This window comes from Chiloscyllium punctatum, chromosome 45 (assembly GCF_047496795.1).
Source record: "Chiloscyllium punctatum isolate Juve2018m chromosome 45, sChiPun1.3, whole genome shotgun sequence".
Taxonomy (NCBI): Eukaryota; Metazoa; Chordata; class Chondrichthyes; order Orectolobiformes; family Hemiscylliidae; genus Chiloscyllium; species Chiloscyllium punctatum.
The window spans coordinates 61,038,502-61,051,923 of record NC_092783.1 but is presented as its reverse complement, the minus strand read 5'-3'; the positions used below and the strand labels follow the sequence as shown (position 1 = coordinate 61,051,923).

Below are 13,422 nucleotides of genomic sequence, written 5' to 3'. Positions count from 1 at the left end.
GTGAGATCTAACCTTGCTAATCAGTCTCCCATGGGGAACCTTGTCGAACGCCTTACTGAAGTCCATATAGATTACATCTACCGCTCTGCCCTCGTCAATCCTCTGTGTTACTTCTTCAAAAAACTCAATCAAATTTGTGAGACATGATTTCCCACGCACAAAACCATGTTGACTATCCCTAATCAGTCCTTGCCTTTCCAAGTACATCTACATCCTGTCCCTCAGGATTCCCTCCAACAACTTGCCCATGACCGATGTCAGTAGTTCAAGAAAGCAGCTCACCATCACCTTCTCAAGGGCAGCGAGGGATGGACAATAAATTCTGGCCAGCCAGCCAATGACATTCACATCCCACTAAATGAATAAAAAAACTTTGCATTACCAACCAGGTGTCCAACTAAATGAGCTACCCCTGCCCCATTCAAAGATGAGATTGGTGTTACCACATGTAGGTGAGAAGCAATATATGCTATGTTGCATTTCTTGTTCTGAACAGGCATTGAAGACATGATCAAAGGTGAAAAGCAGGTCACAAAACAGTTTCATGCATAATGGCCTTGGCTTGAAGCCTCCTCACATTGAAGACTTTGCCATTTCTGGGACGTCTAATCTGGGTGCCACTCAATGCTTTTGAAAGTATGTCAGAGAACATTACATAGAACATAGAACATAGAACAATACAGCACAGAACAGGCCCTTCGGCCCACGATGTTGTGCCGAACTTCTAACCTAGATTAAGCACCCATCCATGTACCTATCCAAATGCCGCTTAAAGGTCGCCAATGATTCTGCCTCTCCCACTCCCACGGGCAGCGCATTCCATGCCCCCACCACACTCTGGGTAAAGAACCCACCCCTGACATCTCCCCTATACCTTCCACCCTTCACCTTAAATTTATGTCCCCTTGTAACACTCTGTTGTACCCGGGGAAAAAGTTTCTGACTGGCTACTCTATCTATTCCTCTGATCATCTTATAAACCTCTATCAAGTCACCCCTCATCCTTCGCCGTTCCAACGAGAAAAAGGCCGAGAACTCTCAACCTATCCTCGTACGACCTACTCTCCATTCCAGGCAACATCCTGGTAAATCTTCTCTGCACCCTCTCCAAAGCTTCCACATCTTTCCTAAAGTGAGGCGACCAGAACTGCACACAGTACTCCAACTGTGGCCTAACCAAAGTCCTGTACAGCTGCAACATCACTTCACGACTCTTGAATTCAATCCCTCTGCTAATGAACGATAATACTCCATAGGCCTTCTTACAAACTCTATCCACCTGAGTGGCAACCTTCAAAGATCTATGTACATAGACCCCAAGATCCCTCTGTTCCTCCGCCTGACTAAGAACCCTACCATTAACCCTGTATTCCGCATTCTTATTTGTTCTTCCAAAATGGACAACCTCACACTTGGCAGGGTTGAACTCCATCTGCCACTCCTCAGCCCAGCTCTGCATCATATCTAAGTCCCTCTGCAGCCGACAACAGCCCTCCTCACTGTCCACAACTCCACCTATCTTCGTATCATCTGCAAATTTACTGACCCACCCTTCGACTCCCTCATCTAAGTCATTAATAAAAATTACAAACAGCAGAGGACCCAGAACTGATCCCTGCGGAACTCCACTTGTAACTGGGCTCCAGGCTGAATATTTACCATCTACCACCACTCTCTGCCTTCGACCGGTTAGCCAGTTTTCTATCCAATTGGCCAAATTTCCCTCTATCCCATGCCTCCTGACTTTCTGCATAAGCCTACCATGGGGAACCTTATCAAATGCCTTACTAAAATCCATGTACACTACATCCACTGCTCTACCCTCATCCACATGCTTGGTCACCTCCTCGAAGAATTCAATAAGACTTGTAAGGCAAGACCTACCCTTCACAAATCCGTGCTGGCTGTCCCTAATCAAGCAGTGTCTTTCCAGATACTCGTAAATCCTATCCCTCAGTACCCTTTCCATTACTTTGCCTACCACAGAAGTAAGACTAACTGGCCTGTAATTCCCGGGGTTATCCCTATTCCCTTTTTTGAACAGGGGCACAACATTCGCTACTCTCCAGTCCCCTGGTACCACCCCCGTTGCCAGTGAAGACGAGAAGATCATTGCCAACGGTACTGCAATTTCCTCTCTTGCTTCCCACATAATCCTAGGATATATCCCGTCAGGCCCGGGGGACTTGTCTATCCTCAAGTTGTTCAAAATGTCCAACACATCTTCCTTCCTAACAGGTATCTCTTCTAGCTTATCAGTCCGTTTCACACTCTCCTCTTCAACAATACGTTCCCTCTCGTTCGTAAATACTGAAGAGAAGTACTTGTTCAAGACCTCTCCTATCTCTTCCGACTCAATACACAGTCTCCCACTACTGTCCTTGATCGGACCTACCCTCGTTCTCGTCATTCTCAGGTTTCTGACATACGCATAGAATGCCTTGGGGTTATCCTTGATCCTATCCGCCAAGGATTTTTCATGCCCTCTCTTAGCTCTCCTAATCCCTTTCTTCAGGTCCCTTCTGGCTATCCTGTATCCCTCCACTGCTCTGTCTGAACCCTGTTTCCTCAACCTTATGTAAGCCTCCTTCTTTCTCTTTACTAGACATTCAACCTCCCTCGTCAACCAAGGCTCCCTCACACGACCATTTCTTTCCTGCCTGATCGGTACATACATATCAAGGACACGTCGTATCTGCTCCTTGAAAAAGTTCCACATTTCCACCACATCCTTCCCTGACAGCCTATGCTCCCAACGTATGCTCCTCAAATCCTGTCTTACAGCATCGTAATTTCCCTTCCCCCAATTGTAAACTCTTCCTTGTTGTGCGCACCTATCTCTCTCCATAACCAAGGTGAAAGTCACAGAATTGTGGTCACCATCACCAAAATGTTCACCCACTAACAAGCCCACCACTTGTCCCGGTTCATTACCGAGTACCAAATCCAATATGGCCTCCCCTCTGGTTGGACACTCTACATACTGCGTTAGAAAAGCTTCCTGGACACACTGCACAAACACCGCCCCATCCAATCTACTTGATCTAAAGAGCTTCCAATCAATATTTGGGAAGTTGAAGTCGCCCATGACTACGACCCTGTGGCTTCTGCACCTTTCCAAAATCTGTTTCCCAATCTGTTTCTCCACATCTCTGCTGCTATTGGGGGGCCTATAGTAAACACCCAACAAGGTGACTGCACCTTTCCTATTTCTGACTTCAGCCCATACTACCTCCAGAGGCAGATCCCCCTCAAACTTCCTTTCTGCAGCCATTATACCATTTCTAATTAGCAATGCCACCCCCCCTCCTTTTTTACCACCCTCCCTAATCTTACTGAAAGATCTGTAACCAGGAACCTCCAACAGCCATTCCTGTCCCTCATCTATCCATGTTTCCGTGATGGCCAGAACATCGTAGTCCCAGGTACCGATCCACGCCTTACGTTCACCCACCTTATTTCTGATACTCCTTGCGTTGAAGTATACGCACTTGAGCCCATCTCTGTGTCCGCAAGTAGTCCCTGTCAGTGCTACCTTCTCCACAGCCTCCCTACAGTCTTGGGCATCCTGACACACAGCTAGCTTACTTGCTGGACTACAAGTCCGGATCCCATCCCCCTGCCAAATTAGTTTAAACCCCCCCGAAGAGCGCTAGCAAACCTACCCCCCAGGATATTGGTGCCCTTCTGGTTCAGGTGCAACCCGTCCTGTTTATACAGGTCCCACCTTCCCCAGAATGCAGTCCAATTGTCCAAATATTGGAAGCCCTCCCTCCTACACCATCCTTGCAGCCACGTGTTCAACTGCACTCTCTCCCTATTCTTTGCCTCACTGTCACGTGGCACCGGCAACAACCCAGAGATGACGACTCTGTCTGTCCTAGCTTTTAGCTTCCAGCCTAACTCCTTGAGCTCTTGAATGACCTCCCCACCCCTCTTCCTACCTATGTCGTTGGTGCCAATGTGCACCACGACTTCTGGCTGCACACCCTCCCCCTTAAGGATTCTGAAGACACGGTCCAAGACGTCTCGGACCCTAGCACCCGGGAGGCAACAAACCATCCGAGAGTCTCGCCCATGTCCACAGAACCGCCTGTCCGTCCCTCTAACTAGAGAGTCCCCTATAACTAGCGCTCTCCTCCTCTCCCCCTTTCCCTTCTGAGTCTCAGAGCCACAGACCCCTTCACTGCAGCTTACACCTGCAAGGCTGTCCCCCCCAACAGTTTCCAAAGCTGTATACCTATTGTTTAGGGGAACGACCACAGGGGAACCCTGCACTGCCTGCTTCTTCCCCTTCCCACCTCTAACTGTTACCCAGCTACCTCTGTTCTCCGGCGTAACTATGTCCCTGTAGCTTCTGTCGATCACCCTCTCAGCCTCTCGAATAATCCTCAGCTCATCCAGCTCCAGTTCCAGTTCCCTAACTCGTTCGGTGAGGATCAGGATCTGACTGCATTTCCTGCAGACGAAGTCGGCAGGAGTATCGGTGGTCACCCCTACCTCAAACATCCTGCAGGAGGAACATTCCACCGCCTGCGCTGTCATGACTGTACACTTTGTCTCCAAAAAACAAGAACACTGAGTCAATAACCTGTGGACTTTAAAGTTAGGTTAGAGGAGGCCCTACGAAAGTAGGACCTGGGGCCTAGAACACACCCACTCAAATACTAATCACTTACCTTCCCGCCCAGCTATGCGCTCCAACCTCACTTCCGCTGCCCGCTACAGGTAAGTAATTTTGAAACAAACTGTCTTACCTTAGCTGTAGTCTCCCGGGTTCGCTTTTCCTCGGCCGCTGCTCCCACTCAAATGCATTGTGCTGAATTGGATAGGAGCCCAACACATGGCCTCACTTCATTCACTTTGTGACTGGGAGTGTGTTAGAAAACTCTCCATCATCCAGGACATGATCAGGCATTCTATCATGGTGATACATTCATCAGCATTGGAGAATAAATACAACACTCAGCAATATGGGATTGCATAAACATTGGAAACTTTTTATCATGGTCCCCATTTCAGCAAGCAATTAAGAGTTAAATGCATTACTCAGAGTCTGGAGTAACATGTAGGCCAGACCACAATGATAGTGGATTTCTTTCCCTGAATGATGTTGGTGAACCAGATAAGTTTTACGATCAACATTACTGAAACTAGCTTTTAATTTCAGATTTTTAAACTCAGTTTCTAACAACTGCAGTGATGGGATTTGAATCCATGTTCGTTGAGCATTCTCAACCATCTCTGGATTACTTGTCCATTATGCCATGTTTCCCCAGAGACTTGAGCATATACTTTGAATGAACATTTCAGTTCAGTATGGAGGAAATGTCTTTTTGTTGGAGGTGTTGTCTTTTGAATGAAGAATTAAATCCAAGATGCTGCCTTTCTCTGTGAGTGGATATCAAAGATTCAATGGTGTTATTTGAGGAAGAGCAGGAACGTTCTTCCACTGTCTTCAACATTAGAACAGATCAACTCATCTTATTACATAGGCCTAAATAATAGTGAATATACTTACTCAGGAGTAATTATTTGGTTGTGAAATATTTATAATATTAAGAAATGAAACGTGTTACGTAATGAAACTGTCTGACTTTGAAATTAATGACGTGCCTGAAATTTTTAAATGGGACAGCTGTCTTTAATCAGCTGTTCTTTCATCGGCCTCCTCAGCTCACAAGCCCGTATAGTTTACCAATAAAAGGTTGACCAATGAAACTATGTGATCAACACTGAGCACAGTGGAGTAGTAACTCAATCACTGTGTTTTCATTTTCCCTGAAGATGCTGTGTGGAATTATGTATTATTGCAATTCTTGTACTTTAGTTGTTTCTCGTGAACTAATGTTGTTTTATTTCAAATCTGTTGGCTCGAAAAACTGAAACATGAAAAAAATCTGTCATGTTGAATGTCATGTAACTTGTATTGAAGAGTTTTTTTATTAGTCATTTTCTGATTCTCTCCTTTGTGGATGACGTTGACCTATGCTCAGGTCTGAATTTGTGTATACTATTTTCCAAAGGTCCTTCACATTCAATGAGTGGAAAGTATAGAAACAAAGTTTCACTAGACTTGTTCCTGGGATGGCAGGGACTATTCAGACAGTGAGAGTGAGGAAACTGGACATGTATTCTCTAGAGTTTTGAAGAATGAGAAATGATCTCATTTGAAACTGACAAATTGCTTCAAGGTACAAATAAGGTAGATGCAAGAAAAATATTTCCCCTGTTGGTTATAAAACCAAGGGAGACAGTTTCAGAATCAAAGGGTACCTACTCTGGATCAAGATGAGAATGTTTGTTTACTCAGAGGGTCTTGAATCTTTGGAATTCTCTGCTGTAGAGGACTGTGGCGACTCAGTCACTGAGTCTGTTTAAAGTAGAGATTGTAATTGGTATTAAGAATCTGTCAAAAGAGTATGTGGATAGAGTGGGGAGATAATGGCATTGAAATGGATGATCATCACAATAGAATGGCATGGCCTAATCCTGTTTATATGTATTGTTTCCAGTAAGTATTCATTTGGGTCACTGAACCTGTTATTTATGGGAGTTCATCCTTTTGACCCTAAACTTCAGAGTATGTATCTTCTTTCAATTCTCATTCGTCAACTTCTTCAAACTAAACATTAGCTGCTGATTTTTTTGTTCTGCTCCATGCAAGGCAAGTGTATTCTTCTTAAGGTGACCTGCCAGATCTGGTCTCACAACTCAACAAGATGTGTTAATAGCATGAAATGTTTGAATTTACTTCCCATTTCTGATGGGAAGTGCAACTGTGAGCACAGTATTTTTTATTTCTTTCACTTTCCTCTTCAGGAGGGCTCATTTTTCTTTGTTCTCGGTTCTCCTGCTGGGAGAAAGATTCCATGTGTCCATAATTGCGCAATTTACTTATCCTGTACCACCTCCCCTCAAAAAAAGTTATTTTTAGACTGACGAAACACGCACTGGTGATCACAGAATATCAGCCAGAGGTCTACTGTAGTGTGGTTACGGGAGGGTGCGTTTTGTTGTCAATAGGTAATTGACATTCTTCTTTGAAAAGCAAGGAGCTACTGGATCTTGGACAACAGACTTGCCAATCATTAAAAGTAGCAACACAAATTAACAAGACAGTACAGATGACAGAAAATATTGGACAGAAACCCAGTTAACATTTCAGATCAATTATTCTTTATCAGAACAGATGACAACAAGTATAGGGCTTACTTCCTGAGGAGTTGAATTGAAAAGCAGAGAAATTCTTAATCTCGTACAAAACTACAATTAGATCAACACTTAGAAATTTGTCAATTGGGATTGTGAACAGTTCTGTCCCCATATTACAACCACAAGGGATGAATGCAGATTTCTCCAGCTTCCTCAGTTCCCCTCCCCCCACCTTTCCTCAGTCCCAACCATTGGACTCAGCACCACATTCTTGACCTGCAATCTTCTTCCCGACCTCTCCGGCCTATCACCCTCACCTTAACCTCCTTCCACCTATCGCATTCCCAACACCCCTCCCCCAAGTCCTTCCTCCCTACCTTTTATCTTAACCTGCTTGGCACACCTTCCTCATTCCTGAAGAAGGGTTTATGCCTGAAACGTCGATTCTCCTGCTCCTTGGATGCTGCCTGACCTGCTGCCCTTTTCCAGCAACACATTTTTCAGCTCTGATCTCCAGCATCTGCAGTCCTCACTTTCTCCTGTCCCCATATTACATAAGGATATACAGTAGTTGAGAAGATAGATTCAAATAAGATTGACAAAGGTGATACCAGGACCAAGAATGCTGAGGGCTGACCGAAAGATTCATAGCATCCCTACAATGTGGAAGCAGGCCATTCAGTCCATCAAGTCCATACAGACCTACCCTCCTACCTTATCCCTGTAATCTTGCATTTCCCTCTGCCAGTCCACCCAACTTTCACATCTTTGAACTCTGGGAGGAAACTGGAGCACCTGGAGGAAACCCCCATAGACATGGGGAAAATGCGCAAACTCCACATATACAGACACCCAAGGGTGGAATCACACCCTGGTCCCTGGTATTGTGATGCAGCAATGCTAACCACTGAACCACCATGCTGCCCCAAACAAATTTTTAAAATGCAGACAGAGAGGATGATATTTCTACATCAAGAAATGTCCAAAACCGGAGATCATGTGTATAAGACAGATAGGAATAAGTTTAATGAATTTCCAGGGAAATGTTTTTACCCAGAAAGTGGTGGCAATGTGGAACGTTGTACCATGCAGTGGCTGAATTATAGGGCTCTTGTACACTTAAGCTAGATAAGTATGTGGTGAAAGGAATAAAAAGTTACATTGACAGAAAAACAAAACATTGGTTGTTGGACAAATGAAAGTAAAACAGACAATGCTAGAAATACTCCGGTCAGGCAACATCTGTGAAGTGAAAACCAAAATTGACTTTACAGATTAATAATGTAAGATTTCCAGCCCGGGGAGTTAACCTGTGTGTCAAATCTGCCAAATCACTTCAAGTTCTCACATATTTCAATGAGATCACCTTTCATTCTTCTAAATTGCAGAGAGTATAGACCCAATTTGCTATTGGGGGGCATATGTGGAACATATCATCAGCATAGATCACGTGAGCTAAATGAGCTGATCCTTTGTAAATCCTGTGCAGGTATTTTGGTCTTGAGATTGGAATTAAACTCAACTTTGATGTTATTCATGGCGAGTGCAGTTCCATTGTGTATTATTATTGGGAATGTGTTGATTTTGAAAACCATCTCTGAACCTTGACGTACCAATCTGTTCAGCATTGCCAATATATAGCATTTTTTACAACTGCTGGACATGTCAGGTCAGTTCTGAGAAAGGGTCATTGAACTTGAAATGTTCACTGTTTTCCTCTCCAGATGTGCTGCATTTTTCCAGCACTTTGTTTTATGCCAATGCACTTTATGTTGTAATCTAGGAAGCTAAGTTCCAAATTGATTAATTGCGCAGAGACTATGATGTAGCTGATCATGCATAAAACCTGTAACCATGAACATCTTTCTTTGGAAATATTTATCCCCTACATTTTATTCATTTAGCCTCGTTGAGAAGCTTCAGTCCTGAAACTAATGGAGCGTTTGCTCTTTCTCACTGAAGTCAGTCTGTGTAGTAGTCTGGCCACAATCTCTGATTCTAATAACCACAGAATGTCTCATAAATTAGTGTGTGAAAGGTTCTTCTAAATCACCATAGAGGTGTATCACTGAGAAGGAAAGCTTTTGGCCGTTTGGTTTGTGCTAGCTCTTTAGAATCAACCTCAGTGCCCTGCCTTGTAGCCTTGAATATTTCTATACTTCAAATCACTCCACTTTGCATTAATCATGGAGTCAACTCTGCACAATACAGTGATGTGCTCATTCTGCACTTCATTTGAATTTTGATTTTTGCTCATTTTTATTTCAAAAGGGGTTTTGATAGGATGAATTGGGAAACAAGGATGACCGAAGCATGAAATGCTTTCCCTCAGAAAATGATTAACAGAGTGTCAAACAAAGTTGAATAAATATTTGGAGCAGGGAGAGATTCTGGTGCTGTGACTGGAGAGAGAAGGCAGTTAAGATTAGTGCTAACTTACTCGAGCAAAGAGTTGGCATAGGTACAGTGAGCTGAATGTGGTGGGCTTTTGTAATTCTAAGATTTGCTGTGCTGGTGAAATGAGAAATTATTGATTCCAAATTTAGCAGTTTTGCTCTAACAGACCCTCCTCTTTCTCCAACATCAGCTCGCTCTCAACCTCCTGTGTGTTTGTGACTCTGCTTCTTCTGTAAAGTAAGAGCGCAAAGTAACAACGCCCCCCCGCCCCTTTTCCTTCCCTCCCTTTTCCTTCCCTCCCTTTTCCTTCCCTCCCTTTTCCTTCCCTCCCTTTTCCTTCCCTCCCTTTCTCTTTATCCAATCTCACTTGGTTTCATTTCCATTGCCATTCAGAGGAGAGGCATGGACCGCGGTTCTGTGCCTGCCTGAGAGATCGCAGAGGCTCCTGTGGCTCTAATTTTCTCCCTTTGTCTGGATCTTCCGACTTATTTGGTTCTTGCAACAACACCAGACGATGTTCAACATCGACTCTTCCTGTAGGTGTCCAAAAAGCAAAATAATTGAGGAACTGGTGATGAAACGGATTGTGAAACTTCTGTGTATTGCAATTCTTATCCTGTCCTAGTCAGTATATCTTAGTTAGACTACAGTTTGCTAATTCTCAGTAGTTAGCTAATTTATCAACAGGCACAGGTTCTCCGTGTCAGTGTCCCAATTACTGTGTGCACTAACAAGATGGTATGCTCATAAATATCTTCCATGAAACCATGAAAGCCAGCAACATTAATATTTCAATAGAGATTGTAACTTTGCCACCATCCACCCAGCATGTACATAATTCAAACAAAGTATCAAATTAACTTAAAAAAATGAAAGAACTTTGGTTGCTGGAAATCAGAAACAAAACGAAAATTGCTGGAAAACCTCAGCAGAAACTCTTTCTTTCCACAGATGCTGACGGACCTGAGTTTTGCCAGCAATTTCTGTTTTTGAATCAAACTAAATTGGTTTCCCTGTTTAATTTTTCCCGTTCCTCGAGATGGCAAGTCACGCATTGGCTAATAGTGCTGCAGATATTGCCTGTCTGGCTTCTCATTCCGTATACTTTATACTGGTTTCTTTAACAGCTTGTGGGCGTCGCTAGCTAGGCAGAATTTATTGTCTAGAGGGCAGTTGAGAGTCAACCAGTTTGTTGTGGGTTTGGAGTCACATGTAGACTAGGCCACGTAAAGATGGCAGTTTCCTTCCCTAAAGGACATTTAGTGAACTAAATGGGTTTTTCTGACAATTGGCAATGAATTTATAGTGGTCATTAGAATCTTAATTACAGATATTTATTGAATTCAAATTCCACCATCTGCCATGGTGGTATTCAAACCAGGTTCCCAGAACATTACCTGGTCTCTGGATTAACAGACTAGTGATAATGCCACTCAGCCATCGCCTCCCCCTGAAGGGTTGGGCAGGTTGGCTGCCTGTTCCTCTGTGGAGCTATCACACTAGGGTTTGGGCTAACCATCAGCCAGTGTTCACACATCAACTTTCCATGGAATCACTTATGCAGATTGGTTTGGAAATGTTGACTGATAATTTTCCCTCTTTGGTCTCAGTGCAAATTATACTGTTGAAACTGTGATCAGCATCCTCAACTTCCCTTGGAGAGGGAAAAACTTCAGAGTCACACAAATGTTGCAGTGCAGAAGGAGGCCATTGGCCTGTCATATTTGCACTGGCTCTCTGAATGCACAGTTCACCAAGAGCCAGTTCCCTGTGGCCTTCTCTGTCTCGACTCCTCACGCATTTGTAAACATACTATGAAATCTGTTCTAAGCTTCTTTTTTCTCCAAGCAAAACAGTTTTAACTTTTCCTATTTTAGTAACTGAAGTTCCTCACCCCTGGAATGATTCTCATGGATCTTTTCTCCATCCTGTCCAGTGCCTTTACATCTTCCCTAAAGTCCAGCATCAGAAGTTGGATGTAACATTCCAGCTGAGGCTGATTATTATGTGTTACAAGTTCAACATGACTAACTTGGTCTTGTACTCTAACCTAATTAATAAAGTTCAGAATTAAGAATTAATGAAGCTTTGTTAACCATTCAACTAACTCCTCTACTCTCTTTAATAACCTTGAATGTACACCCAGGACCCTTTTCTCCTTTGAATTGTGTCCTTTACTTTTTATTGTCTCTCCATTTTCTTTCTATCAAAATAATCACTTCCCACTCAACTGCCATACATGCCAATTTGATCAACTTGCTTAACCCCTGTCAAAGTTGTATACTGTCCTCCTCACAGTTCAGAATGCTTCTGCCTTTTGTATACTTTGCATATTTTGAAATTGTGCCCTGCACCCCTAGCTGTAGTTCATGAATCAGGAACAGCAATGTTTTCAACATCGAACAATGGGGATCTCCATGATGCACGTTCTTCCAAAGTGGGAAAAAAAATCCTTTTAACTGCTGCTGTTTCCTGGTATTAAACCTATTTTGTAGTCATGTGACTGCTGTCCCTTTTATTTCATGAACTCTAACTTTGCTCACAATTCCATTATGCAACATCGTATTAACTGTCTTTTTGAAGTCTATGTAAACCACATCAACATTACCCTCAACAACTGTTACCTCATCAAAAAAACTCCATCAAATGAATTAGTTTTTTTTCCATCAGCGATCTGTACTATTTAATATTTTTGACCAAGTGATGATTCATTTTGTCCCAAATTATTGGTTTTGAAAGTTGTCCTATCACTTCAATTAAATTACTTCAAGACTACGAAGCTGATGTCCTACTTGGAGCAAGGATGATTTTAGAGATTTTCAAAATTTCTAGTATTTGAGTCACTGGTGGGAGTGTTTGTAACTAGGATAGCCAGATTGAAGATTAAAAAAAGGGAAGTTGAGAATTGTTTTTGAAGTCAATAATTCGTTATTGTAGAACCATAGAAAAAGTCTGTTGAGCTGAGTGTGTCTGGACGAGCTAAATAAACTAGTCGCCCATTGTAATTCACTTTCCAACTCCTGTTTCATAGCCTTGCATGTTCCATTGCTTTAGGTACAGATCCAGGTTCTTTTAGATGAGGTGCTGGTTTGTGCCTCAACACCAAACTGGCAGTAAATTCCAGACATGTCCCATTCTCTAGATAAACATTTTTTACCTGATGTACTCGCTCATCTTTCTACCAATCACCTTATACCCTTGTAATTGACCTGTTTACTCGATCCGAACCTTAATTATCATGTGCACTTCAATTAAATCACCGCTGGGCTTCCTCTGTTCGAAGGAAAATAATCCTCGACTCATCCCATTTTTCCCCATAACTGCAATTCAAACAATTCTTGTAAAGCAACATTCTTCAGTACTCTCTAGAGCAATTATGTTCTGCTGTAATGTGGTAACCAGATCTGAAACGTGTTGTCTGACAAGATAATGGAAACATATTCAATATTAACTCGATTGGATAAATAGTTGAAAAGGAACAGAACAGCAGGGCAGTGGGATGAATTGATCGGCTGGCCATAGACACCAAGAGTCGACTGATTATCTTTGCTGTAAGAATATGTGATTCAGGTCAGTAAACTCGGAAGAGATCTGAAATACGAGATTCCGCAAACTCTAAATGGCTAACTAACTGTTGCCTATCGTCCAGCTGAGAGACTGTGAAGCAAAAGAGCTTGAGCACCTTGCTACGTGTGGCTCAGTACCGCATTTCATCGACCACTTCAACCTTTAGGGATAGCAACACAAAAGTTATTTTCAACTATGTTTCGTTTTATTTTTGTATTGAGATAGCTTGGTGGAAGAGTGTTTTGTCTATAAGCAGACAGCAAACGTGGCTGTAGTCTCCCTTCCTCCCTCCTGTGCGTTTTG

The 13,422-nt window shown here is 43.0% G+C and overlaps 1 protein-coding gene across 2 annotated transcripts in view; it reads left to right on the top strand.

Annotated features, from left to right (window-relative positions):
- The window catches only part of LOC140467484 (suppressor of tumorigenicity 7 protein homolog), a 163,583-nt gene that overhangs the window by 14,514 nt on the left and 135,647 nt on the right, over nt 1–13,422 (top strand). The window lies entirely within an intron of this gene.